The sequence below is a fragment of the Cebus imitator genome, unplaced genomic scaffold, assembly GCF_001604975.1.
Source record: "Cebus imitator isolate Cc_AM_T3 unplaced genomic scaffold, Cebus_imitator-1.0 Scaffold378, whole genome shotgun sequence".
Classification (NCBI taxonomy): domain Eukaryota; kingdom Metazoa; phylum Chordata; class Mammalia; order Primates; family Cebidae; genus Cebus; species Cebus imitator.
The window spans coordinates 710,271-722,714 of NW_016107693.1; the positions used below are offsets into that span (position 1 = coordinate 710,271).

A 12,444-nucleotide genomic window follows, 5' to 3' on the forward strand; every position below is an offset into this window, starting at 1 on the left:
CGGACTCTACAGCTAGGTGGAATGTTAAAGGTAGAGGGATGATCTGTTGAGACCAACAGGCCTGACTATTCTCAATTCTCTCCACTGCAGTGGCCATGCAGCTTCCCTGAATATAGGGTCTCCTTAAAACACATGTTAGACCTGAGCTGGATGAGTGCACTCAGGAGACCTGGTGACAGGCACTAAGAAGCATGATCAGGGGCAGCCTCAATACAGGGAGAAATCATGGATATTCAAAAATACCTTTTTGATTCAGATCCTGGTATGACTGAAAAGCAACACCGTGCTGAGAACAGGAGGAAGACAGAGCTCTGGTGTCAGAAGCTCTTCTCAACTCTTTAAAGCCAGGCTTGCTCACCAAGGTGCTCACTAATGCCTCTCACCCCTGCCCATATCTAGCATTAAAAAGTGAACAAAAGACAGATAAAGATAGAATTCAAGAAGGAAAAAAGGTAAGGAAGCAGAGGGACAGAAACTTAGGAGAGAAAAGAAAACTAAAGTCAGTAGTCAAAAAGAATGGTGGGAAAGAATGTTTAGATTTCAAAATTTAAAAGCCTGGAGCTAGCAAGAACCTGAAAACTGATTACTCCTCAAGTGAAAGGCACTCTCTACAGGACGTCATTCTTTTTTTAAATTTTTTTTGGAGATGAGGTCTTGCTCTGCTGCTCAGGCTGGAGTGCAGTTATTCTCAGGTGCAACCACAGGGGGCTGCAGCCTTAAATTCCTGGGCTCAGGGGATCCTCCTGCCCCAGCCTCCCAGGTAGTTGGGACTACATGCATGCACCACCATGCCTGACTCAGAACATGATTCTTAAAGGTATCATCCAGGAAACAGATAAGGTCATTCACAAAACACATGGCTTTTTTCCTTGAGCTCAGTGCTAACAATGAAAATAGATTCCACTATTGAAGCACAAGTTGCAAATGGGTAACACAGCTAACACACTGCACTGCTGTAGGAAAGGGGGTTTAGTCAGGTTTGTTACATGAGCACTTGAACTTTCCAAGGTGTCATAGGCCAGTTTTCTACCTCAAAGAATTTCAATTTCAGGATGCACATTTCCTCAGAGGAAGACACTGTGGACATTTGTGGTCATGAACTTTTGAGTGGCAACAGCCCAAACAGGTCAACAACAGGCAGCTTTACTGTGAATTACCATTAAACCTGGCCAGGTGACGTGTGTCTCACTCCAAGTTCCAGCATCACAATGTAATCTCTGTAACTTTCTGTACAACTTTACAATGGAATTGTCTATTTCAGTGATTTATTTTGATATCAGATTAAACTTTCCAAAAAGTTACACATAATCCAGGTCTATTTTTTCCCACCAGAAAGAGTTCTGTAAATCACAAAACCCCATAATCACAGTGTTCAGTTTAAAAAAAATTAAACACACAGTAATCCTGTCAAATGCTAATCAAAATCAAAATTTCAGAATGCTGTGGCATTTTTGGGACCAACCTGAGTTTTAGATACAAATAACAGCTATTTATCTCAGAAACCATTTTTGTTAGGCTGAGGCTGTGAAAAATCCAAAGTCAACATACAATTATTTTTTTTTATTTGTAATCGCACATGGGAGGGTACGGAGTGACACTGAACAGATCACGAAGCATGAGAGACATTAGTTCTCTCCCTTCCCAGCGTCTCCTTCGTCCCCTGGTTTTCCGATGTCCACAGAGTGAGACTGTCCCTAAGTAACTGCATGATAAGAGTGCAAATAAGACTCTTCATTCAGTATATCCAATTTAGCAATTGGTTCACCAAATGCCATTTTTGCCAGGCCACAGGCCTTTTCAGGAGAATTGAGAATGTCATAGTAAAAGACTGAGAAATTAAGTGCCGGATCAAGTCGAATTGGGTGTGCAGGCTGCATTTCTTTCTAATTTCTAATTGCTTCCCGGTAAGCCTGCTGGGAGTTCAACACAGTGGTTTGTTTGTCTCCAGATGCCACTTCAGAAAGATACCTAAAATAATCTTTCATTTTCAGGTAAAACACCTTACTTTCTGGTTATGTAGCACTGGGAATGAGATATTTGTCCAACAGCTCCAGAACGTCATTGCAGATGTCCTGCAGTTCTGCCTCTATCTTCTCACGGTCCTCTTTGCCCATCTGCTGCTGCTTCTCATTCCTGTCTGTTTTCTGCTCAATGTTGGAGATGACACGCTGGGAAGAGCAGCGGGTGCCTACCACATTCTTGTAGGCAACAGAGAACAGATTTCTCTCTTCATTGGAGAGTTCATGCCCCTGTTCTGTGACCGCCTTCATGGCTGCAGGTGCATCATCATAGCTCTCAGCCTGCTCAGAGAGTTTGGCTTTCTGTACCAGCTCACTTTTATTCATTGTCTTTCCATGGGAGGGTGGCAAGGGACAAAGACGCTGCCCAGCGAAGGTCTGAGCGGTGACTGCTTCCTTCCCAAGCCCACTTCTTAGGTGCCGGCAGCAGCAGCTACCCCAGTTCGGGAGTCCCAATACACATGTTTTTTGTATTAGCAAGTAATATGGCCTATAGGTGTCATTGAGTTTTACTCCATTTCTCACTCCATCCTGCCCCACCCACCAAAGCCTTATCCCCATTTCTCATGATGCCGATGGTAATCTGGTTAACAGACTGCTTGAGATTTTGTTAAAAGCTAAAATGCAAGGATTCTTCTGTGTCAAAATGTTACATTCCTTAGGAAAGATCTGAGGACTATGGTGATTATGAGCTTTTTTTTTTTTTTGAGATAGAGTCTTAGCTCTGTCACCTAGACTGGAGTGCAATGGCATGATCTCAGCTGACTGCACCCTCCACCTACCAGGTTCAAGCGATTCTCCTGCCTTAGGCTCCCAGGTAGCTGAATCTACAGGTGCCTGCCACCACACCCAGCTAATTTTTGTATTTTTAGTAGAGACAGGGTTTTGCCATATTGGCCAGGCTGGTCTCGAACTCCTGACCTTGTGATCCACCCGCCTTGGCCTCCCAAAGTGCTGGGATTACAGGTGTGAGCCACCATACCTACCTTATTATAAACCTTTGAGAGGTTAGCATTGTAGTGTAGCTCAAGGTAAACTCATTTCTAAGATATATTAATACAGGTTTAAAATTGCAAGAGTTGTAAAAACACACACCTTATTCTTTCAGCATATTATTCAATTTGATGTTTAAACAAAGTATGAAAACTTAGTTTAATTTTTCTTTATGTTCTATTATTTATTAATTTTGTGTTCTCCACTGAACCTAAATTACTTAGTTGAGGTAAAAGTAAAGGCCAACGACAGTAGGAGAAATACTGCAAAATCCCACTTAAGAGGTGTCTAAACTAGTCATACTCTTAGAAGCAGAAAGTTGAATGCCGGTTGCCCAGCATTGGGGGCGAGAAGGAATGGCAGCTGCTTTTTAAGGGTATAGAGTTTCAGTCATGCAAGATGAAAATGTTCTAGACATCTGCTGTATGACATTAAGCATATAGTTAACAATACTGTAGTGTATTCTTACAAATTTAAGAAGGTAGGTTTCATGTTATATGTTTCTTTAACCATAATAAAAAAGTAAAGGGCATTGAAATCTATATTATTAATCCATTTAAATGCTAATTGAAGGCCAAGCATGGTGGCTAATTGAAGGCCAAGCATGGGTGCCTGTAATCCCAGCACTTTGGGAGGCTGAGGCAGGCAGATCACTTGAGGTGAGGAGTTTAAGACCAATCTGGCTAACATGGGTAAAATCCCATCTCTACTAAAAATACAAAAAAAAAAAATTAGCTGGGTGTGGTGGTAGGTGCCTGTAATCCCAACTACTCGGTAGGATGAGGCAAAACCTTGCATTTTATCCCATGAATACAATTATTTTCCCATAATATATAATGTATCTTGTATGTATTTATGTATTATATTTACCAATTCAGTATAAGACAAAAAATATGAAAACATGTTAAAACGATGAAGCATAATGTATATTTTTGATATTTTAAAATCAGTAATTTTTGTTTAAAAAGATGAAGAAAAACTAAAGGATAGAAAAATGAATTGGCAACTCTGAAATAGGCAGGACTCTGCATTACTCTAATTTTATTTCTATCCTACATGTGGCCTTTGGTATATACTCAAAGATGTAGCTATAACTATTATTCATATTTGTATTAGATGTGCCTTAATTCCTCAGTACGAATGGGTTATTCTGGTTGGGATGGGGAGACACGGCCATTTTTAAGGTTGGGTGGAGATTATTGTTAACTTTTGAATCTTGAATCTTTCATGGTGGCATTTTCCAAACTTGTTTGATGGGAAGAATCACCTGGAGCACTCACTGGTTCAATATGTTGATTACACAGTGTCCCTCCTCTCCGCTAGAGATTCGATTCTGATTTAGGAGATCTGGGCTGGGGCCAAGGTTTTCTTTTGTTTTGTTTTGTTTTGTTTGAGACAGAGTCTTGCTTTGTTGCCCAGGCTGGAGTGCAATGGCATGGTCTTGGCTCACTGCAACATCTGTCTCCCAGGTTCAAGCGATTCTCCTGCCTCAGCCTCCCAAGTAGCTGGGGTTACAGGTACCTGCCACCACTCCCAGCTAATTTTTGCATTTTTTAGTAGAGACAGGGTTTCACCATGTTGGCCAGGCTGGTCTTGAACTCCTGACCTTGCGTTCCACCTGACTTAGCCTCCCAAAGTGTTGGGATTACAGGCATGAGCCACCGCACCTGGCCGGGTTTTATTTTATTTTTTTAATGTCCTTTCCAGATGATTTACATCTTGAGAAAAGTATAAAAAACTGTGTCCTAAAAAAATAGGTATCAAACATTTTTGATTAAAACCCACAGAAGAGATATATTTTAGGTCTAATCCAGTCACATGTAAAGGATAGGTATACATACATATACACACACACACACACACACACACACACATATATCTGCATTTCCATTACATATGTATATACATATATATGTGTATTTATGTATATATTTTCTATATATTATATATAATGTATATATATTATACATATTATAGGCAAATATTTATAATATTATATATAATGTTCATGGCATAATTCTGTGCCTTAAAACCTACATTTAAAAACAGGATACAATTTTATTCAGTAGAGATGATATTATATATTTACATTTTATATATATAATATGTAATATACATATATACACATGGAAATAAAAGTTTCACAAAAGAATATTTAAAGTTACTACACAAGGTGCATGCTACTATTTTTATTCTATTTTTGTAACATGGCAGTTGCCCTCCACATTCATGAGTCATGAGCAGCAGTTTAAAAATACTGCCCACAGCACAGTTCCTGACTCAATAAATATCAATGAATCCCGGGTGATTAATTAAGAAAAGGGTTTCCAGACAAAGGTTTGAGAGATACTGATACATGTAGAGTACACGGTAATTATTTGATTAAAAGGTTCACTGAATAGAAGAAAAACAATAAGATACCAGAGACAGTATGATGTAATCCTCTGTTTTTCGACTGTATATACACAGTTCTTGGCTTTCCATTTGAAGAGGACGATACAAAGTGTGGAAATAATTCGAGCTGGAGCTTTCCATAAGATTAATCATTTGGAAAATGAGATGTCTCTGGAAAGGTACAAGGGATTGGGAATCTTTAAACTGAATGCATATGGTTACAGAATGAGTTAAAAGTGAGGTTAGCCTTTTTAGAAGGGGAAATACAGTTTAGAGGACCAGTGCTGTAAGAGATTGATTAGGTCAAGTCCCTCATTTCTTCAGGTTTAGTATCAATGAATCCTGGGTGTCCAAAGTGATCCTCTCAGGGTCCTGACTAATGAATGCTAGAGCCAAAATGCTGAAGCTCGGCACCCCGTCTCCCACATGGGTGACCGTTTTTTTCTAGAGCACAAAGCCTCTCTAGTTGTTCTGCATTTTTCCTAGTTCAGGATACAAGAAATCTGATGTAAAATGAGGTAATGAGAGATTTAAGTTAGGAAACAGGGTTTCCTAATGCTGAAAAAACTTTAATTACTCTCCTCATTATCCAAATGATTCACTAGAATTATTCATCCACATAAGGGGAGAGGCAGTATGTCCTCTGAGGTATAAGACACATTGGAACAGGACAGAAGCTGAGTCAAGAGTACATGATAATGTGGACATGCCTAAGAACCCCTTCTTGTGAGGTTCTGAGCAGCAGGCTTCAGGCAGTGCTGAGTCACTTTCCTTCACCCTTAGCAGATGCTGCTAGGAGTGGTGAAGGCTTCTGAGCTTTCAGCAACACCTGGGCACTTCCTGCCTGGACAACCAGGGCCTAGGTCCCTGTACTATCTTCCCAGGGCTTAGCTCTCTCTAGAAAGCACTTAGCTCTCTCAACCTTGAATCATCTATATCTGGAAAGACGGAGTTTCTAGGGATACACAGAGAAACGTCCTTGCCAGTTCAATGCCTGAGAATGCTTCAAGTATAAACATAGACATAATTCTCTGCCTTGAAACCTACATTTAAAAAGAGGATATGATTTTATTCAGTAGGAATGATAAAAAGTGGTTTTAGAGTAATGATCTTGATGACTTGTAAATAATTCCTTCTGATCCTTCTGTGACTTGGTGGTTCTTTTAGTCATGCCATTTTCAGAAATCCCGAGGCTGTATATACAGTTGCCCATTCTAAACCAGAGGGCTCTCTTAATAAGAACAAAATTTTATCATCCTCCCATTCTTCAGGACTTTGAGGATAAAATCAAACATTTTAATGTGATCTCTGAAGCTCTGCATAACCAGGTCCCTGCTTCTCGTCAAGCTCCTTCTGTGCCTCTCATATCTGTGCCTTCTGAGCACTGGGCACATGGGCTCTGCGGTAGCTCCTTGCAAAGCCAGGCTCTGGGGAGTCTCTAGGCCCTTGCTCCTCCTGGAGGACTCAGCACTCTCCTACCTCAGCCTTATGTTTCCCCACAAACATTACTTTCTCAGAGAATCCCTTTTTTTAAATTAGACTTCATCAGATTTACCACCTAAAATCAATTTTAGAATGGCAAACATTTTTTGGAGACATCACAACTGTAATTAAATGATATATATCACAAATAATATCATCACAACTGTACTTAAATAACATCTATCTATTGATTGATTCATGAAGGTAGGGTCTTGCTCTGTTGCCCAGGCCTCTGGTGGGAGATTTCAGCAGATGGTAGAAGAAAATCACAAAATCAAACAAAGCTAGTGCGATTTTGTTTTATTTTAAAAATCTTTTTAGAAATGGGTTCACTGTTGCCCAGGCTGGAGTGAAGTGGCATGATCATAGCTCACCGCAGCCTTGAACTCTTGGGCTCAAGCAATCCTCCTGCCTCAGACTCCTGAGTAGCTGGGACGACATGCCACCACCTCGCCCTGCTAAATAATTTATTGCATAATTAGTTTGTTAGTTTCAGGTTCCCTGAAATACAACCTCTGAGTGCAGAAACGATTTTTGTGCATGGCCGTGTTCTTAGCCTCTCACACATGGCAGGCTCCCTATAATTGTTTTTAAATAAATGCATACATGAAATGTAGATGAAGGAAAAAAACACTTGCTTTGTAAAAAGACTATTTTCTTTTTTTTTTTTTTTTTTTGAGACAGAGTCTCACTCTTTTCTAAAGGAATTCTCAGTAAGACCAATTTTCCTATAAGTTTCCTTTGTGTATTTCAAATTTGATTGAGTGGAATTCATTGTGTTTGATTTTATAGGAATACTTCCATTCGTAAATAAGGTGTATGCCTGTATATAGTTCATGCCGCATGGAACATTTAGAAAAATTACAGACTTAAAGAACAAAAATAAATAGAGCAATAAAAAAGAAACATTGGGATGTTCTTTTAGTGACCCTCATGCATTGAAATGTCACAGCAATTTTTACTAGCTAAAATTTTAATACAACATCCCAAAGTTTGCCCAGCTTTTCTTCTCTAAGAAAATTTCATCCAACAGTGACAAGAGGCTCACATTTTGTGGAGAGAAAGAAGCATCATAGCTTGTATGGTTCTGACATTATAAAAATGAAGAAAGCCATGAGGAAATGAGATGAGCTATGCTGTAATACTGAATACTCATCTGGTAGCTTCTTACTTGAACAAAGACGTATAAGACATCTGTAAAATAAATTTTGGTGAGGAAAGGAAATCAGAAAATGATTTCTTATGTCAAATAAAGGGAGTTAGAGGCTTACTTATCTGTACTCAGGAAACTGTGTCCAGTATACATGGAAAAATGTTATTAATAACCTTAATTATGATCCATTTCAATCTAATTTTCCTATGTTTTGATTTCCTAAGGTTTTGATTTGAGGGCATTTAATAAATTACTAAATCAGAAACTCTTTTTACTGGTGATAAATTCTGTTCTTTACAGTTACCTAAAAATTACAAAATCACAGCAATATCTCCCAGAAGGCAACCCTGAATTTCATTTACATTCCTGGATCTACTTAATACTTCGTTAAATACAAACACAAACCATTTTGTTTGTGGAAACTCATAAAATGATGAGGCAGCAAGGATAAGATTACTGGGTCCCCTGGGTAATAAGGGGACATTTCATAAATGGCTTCCTTTGCAACTATTTTTTTTTTTTTGGTCCCAAGTAACTAAAAAAGAAATCCAGCTCTTACCTTTCAAACCACAGAGTTTGGCTAACACAGTTGGTAAAAAAGAACTCTTAGGCTAAAATCAACAAGATGAAATTCAATGTAGGTAAATGTAATGCTTGTATCAGTATCTGCAAAGGAGGCTGGGCACAGTGGCTCACATCTTTAATCCCAGCACTTTGGGAGACTGAGGCAGGTGGATCATCTGAGGTCAGGAGTCCAGGACCAGCCTGGTCAACATGGCAAAACCCCATCTCTACTAAAATACAAAAATTATCTGGGTGTGATGGCAGACGCCTGTAATTCCAGCTACTTGGGAGGCTGAGGCAGGAGAATCACTTGAACCCAGGAGGCAGAGGTTGCAGTGAGCCGAGACTGTACCATTGCACTCCAGCCTGGATGACAGAGAGAGACTCCGTTTAAAAAAAAAATTGCAAAGGATTTTTAGAAATTGTCAATTGTATTTAATATTATATATAAAGAATGATATTTAAAATGTACTGTTTAAGGAATAACAATGAAATGAATCCTGTGTATCTATCCTCGAGTCTATGAAACGAAACATTTCTAGTACTTTAGAAATACCTCATATTCTCTCCCCAATTTAATTTTCATTCTCTTTTGAGACAATAATTCCTTCTATTTTCTTTATGTGTTTGCCATACATGTATGTATCCTTAAAAAATGCATTCTTTAATTTAAAACAATTGAGTAGTGAGCACACATCTTGGATGCCTAAAGAAAAGGTAACCTTGTCACTGTTAGGAAAAAGAGTGCAAAACCATCTTGGGCCATCAACTAGATTCAATGTCTTTGAAAGTTTCCCAAGGCCCCATGGAGCACTCAGTGGGTAAGGTCTTGAGTGAGTCCTGGGAAATGTAAGACTTGCTCGGTGGTACAGTCTGATGGGGCCTTGTGTGGGCATCCAGCAGGAATGCAGGTGTTGATGGAGATGGTATCTCCATATTTTCTTTTTTTTTTTTAATTAAAAAATTGTGGTTACATAGAAGGTATATATATTTATTGGGTACACGACATGTTTTGGTATGTGCATGCAGGGTGAAATAATCACATCATGGAGAATGGAGGATCTGTCCCCTCAAATATTTGTCCTTTGAGTTATTCAATCCAATTATACTCCAATTAAACAATCCAATGACATGCTTTCAGTTATTTTAAAATGTACAATTAACTTCTTGTTGACTACAGTCACCCTGTTGTGCTATCAAATACTAGGTCTTCAGCCTTTCTATTTTTTTATACCCATTAACCATCGGCACTTCCCCCTACAGTCCCTCAACACCCTTCCCAGCCTCTGATAATCACCCTTCTACTGTTTGGATTTTTAGATCACACAAATAAGTGAGAACATGTGATGTTTGTCTTTCTGTGTCTGGCTCACTTCCCACAATGATCTCCAGTTCCATCCATGTTGTTGCAAATGACAGGAGCTCATTCCTTCTTATGGCTGAATAGTACTCCACTGAGTATATGTCCCATATTTTCTTTAGCCATGCATCTGTTGATGGACACTTAGGTTGCTTCCAAATTTTAACTATTGTGAATAGTGCTGGAATAAACATGGGAGTGCAGATATCTATTTGATATACTGACTTCCTTTCTTTTGGGTATATATCCAGCAATGAGACTGCTAGTATTTTCTGCTTTTTACCCATTTATACCTAGTGTTCCATTATTGGAATGCTCAGCATTTGGGAGTTATTTATATCCTACTGATCAAGGTCATCACCAAGGTCTGATTGCAAAAATTCAAAAAAAATTGCAACCTCAGACCTCAGGCATAGATGGGCTAATTAAACTCAATGTGGCCAACCTCCAGATGTCAGGACCGAGTCAAAGCAGAACACTTCTGCAGGGGTAGGGCGAGTGTCCTCAGCTGACCCAGGTGAAAGTCCATAGAGGGGAGAGCAGGACAGGCCAAGTAGAGATGAGATTTTTGAGTTAGGCTTATCACTCTGCCATTCTGTCATCCAAGTAAAAGACAGGCTGGACCAGAGGCAATGCACCTCCTCATGATGAAAGCCTCACTGCATTTGTCTCTTGAGAGACGCGGCTCCAAGCTGAACTTGTCCTTCATCCTGATGCACAGCGGTCACCCTCCTGGGGGTGCCCTTTGCCTCTTGCATGGATGTCACCTCCTGCTTCCTGTACTCCACCTCCACACCTTATCCTTTCTGGGTTAATTCTCTTGCTGTGGTGGAGCACACTGCCTAGAAAGGCTTCCGGAGGAAAATTTGGGGGACCTTACAAGTCTGAAAATACCTTTGCTAGATTTCCACCTGAAGTTTTGCCCGGGGACAGAATTACAAGTTGTAGGTAATTTTACTTCACAATTTTGAAGTTTTTGCATCATTGTCTCTTGTGTCTAGGGTGACTGCTGAGAAAACCAACACTATTTGCATCTTGCTAGTTTGTATAAAACCTGATGTTTTCTCCCTGGACACTTGTAAAATGATCTCCTTGACCTGGAAATTATGAATTTCTCGATGATGTGCCTGACTCTGTCTGGGTTTATTCCATATGTTGTGCAATCAGTGGCTTTTTTTCCATCTGAAAACTAATAATTTTCAGTTTGGGGGACTTAAAAAATTATTTCATTAATAATCCCCTCTCTCTCTTCTTTCTTCTCTCCTCCCCAAATCCCAGTTATTTGTTATGCATCTCCAATTTTGCTGCCTTTTCTCTCTTACATTCCTTCTTTGTCATTTTGCTGTGCTTTGTGGGACATTTGCTTGTTTCATTTCTGTGGTGAACCTTTTCATTTCAAGAACTCTTTGTTTTTCAAGTGTCTGCCCCTCTCTTTTTTGCCTAGCTTTTCGTTTTTATTTCTTGGATGGAATGATTTCCTTATATCCTTTAGGAGAGATTTTGTTTGTTTCACGTTTTCTTCTCTTTGCAAATCCATTTTCTCTATGTTGTCTTTTGGGAAGGTCGCTTATTTCCCTCCATATCATTCACGCCAGAGGCTTTTTCCAGATGCCTTTTCTCTCTGCTTGTCTGACATGGCTGGGAGTTTATCAAGCTCTGAGTACAAGAGAGGAACTCACCACTTTGGCCTCCCCTAAAGCACAGTCCAAGTGGCATCTTTATAAACTCCCAAATCGTTATCTTTGAATTTATTTTTTCTCCTGGGATGTTCAAATTGCCCAGAGAAGAATCCTTCAGTCTCTGCTGAGAGAGGTAAAGCTCACAGGCTGGAAAGTGAGTCCTGGAAGAGGACTGGTAGTAGGCACACTTAGCATTTAGAATTCCAAAAGTCAATTTTCTTTTTAGTATGTACTCAAATGTGTCTTGCGCCTTCCCCCCTCCCTCTCAAGCAAGCTTGTCCCACATGTGGCCCAGGACAGCTTTGAATGTGGCCCAACACAAAGTCATAAATTTTCTTAAAACATAAGATTTTGTTTTAAAAAACAAGAGTTTCGCTCTTGTTACCCAGGCTGGAGTGCAATGGCGCGATCTCGGCTCACTGCAACCTTTGCCTCCTGGGTTCAAGCAATTCTCCTGCCTCAGCCTCCCGAGTAGCTGGGACTACAAGGGTGCGCCACCATGCCCAGCTAATTTTTGTAGTTTCAATAGAGATGGGGTTTCATCATGTTGACCAGGATGGTCTCGAACTCTTGACCTCGTGATCCACCTGCCTTGGCCTCCCAAAGTGCTGGGATTATAGGTGTGAGCCACCGTGCCTGGCTGAGATTTTTTTTAAGCTCATCAGCTATCATTAGTGTTAGTGTATTTTATATGTGACCCAAGCCAATTCTTCTTCTTCCAGTGTGGCCCAGGGAAGCCAAAAGATTGGACACTCACGCTCTAGAGAGCAAACCAAACTTTCTTCGTTCATGGAACTCTAA

The 12,444-nt window shown here is 39.9% G+C and overlaps 1 protein-coding gene and 1 pseudogene across 7 annotated transcripts in view; both read right to left on the reverse strand.

Moving 5' to 3' along the window:
• The window catches only part of PALLD (palladin, cytoskeletal associated protein), a 457,931-nt gene that overhangs the window by 222,044 nt on the left and 223,443 nt on the right, over positions 1 to 12,444 (reverse strand). The window lies entirely within an intron of this gene.
• LOC108288580 lies at positions 1,570 to 2,440 on the reverse strand (annotated as a pseudogene). Its single transcript, XR_001818750.2, has one exon. The product of XR_001818750.2 is annotated as a 14-3-3 protein beta/alpha-like (transcript).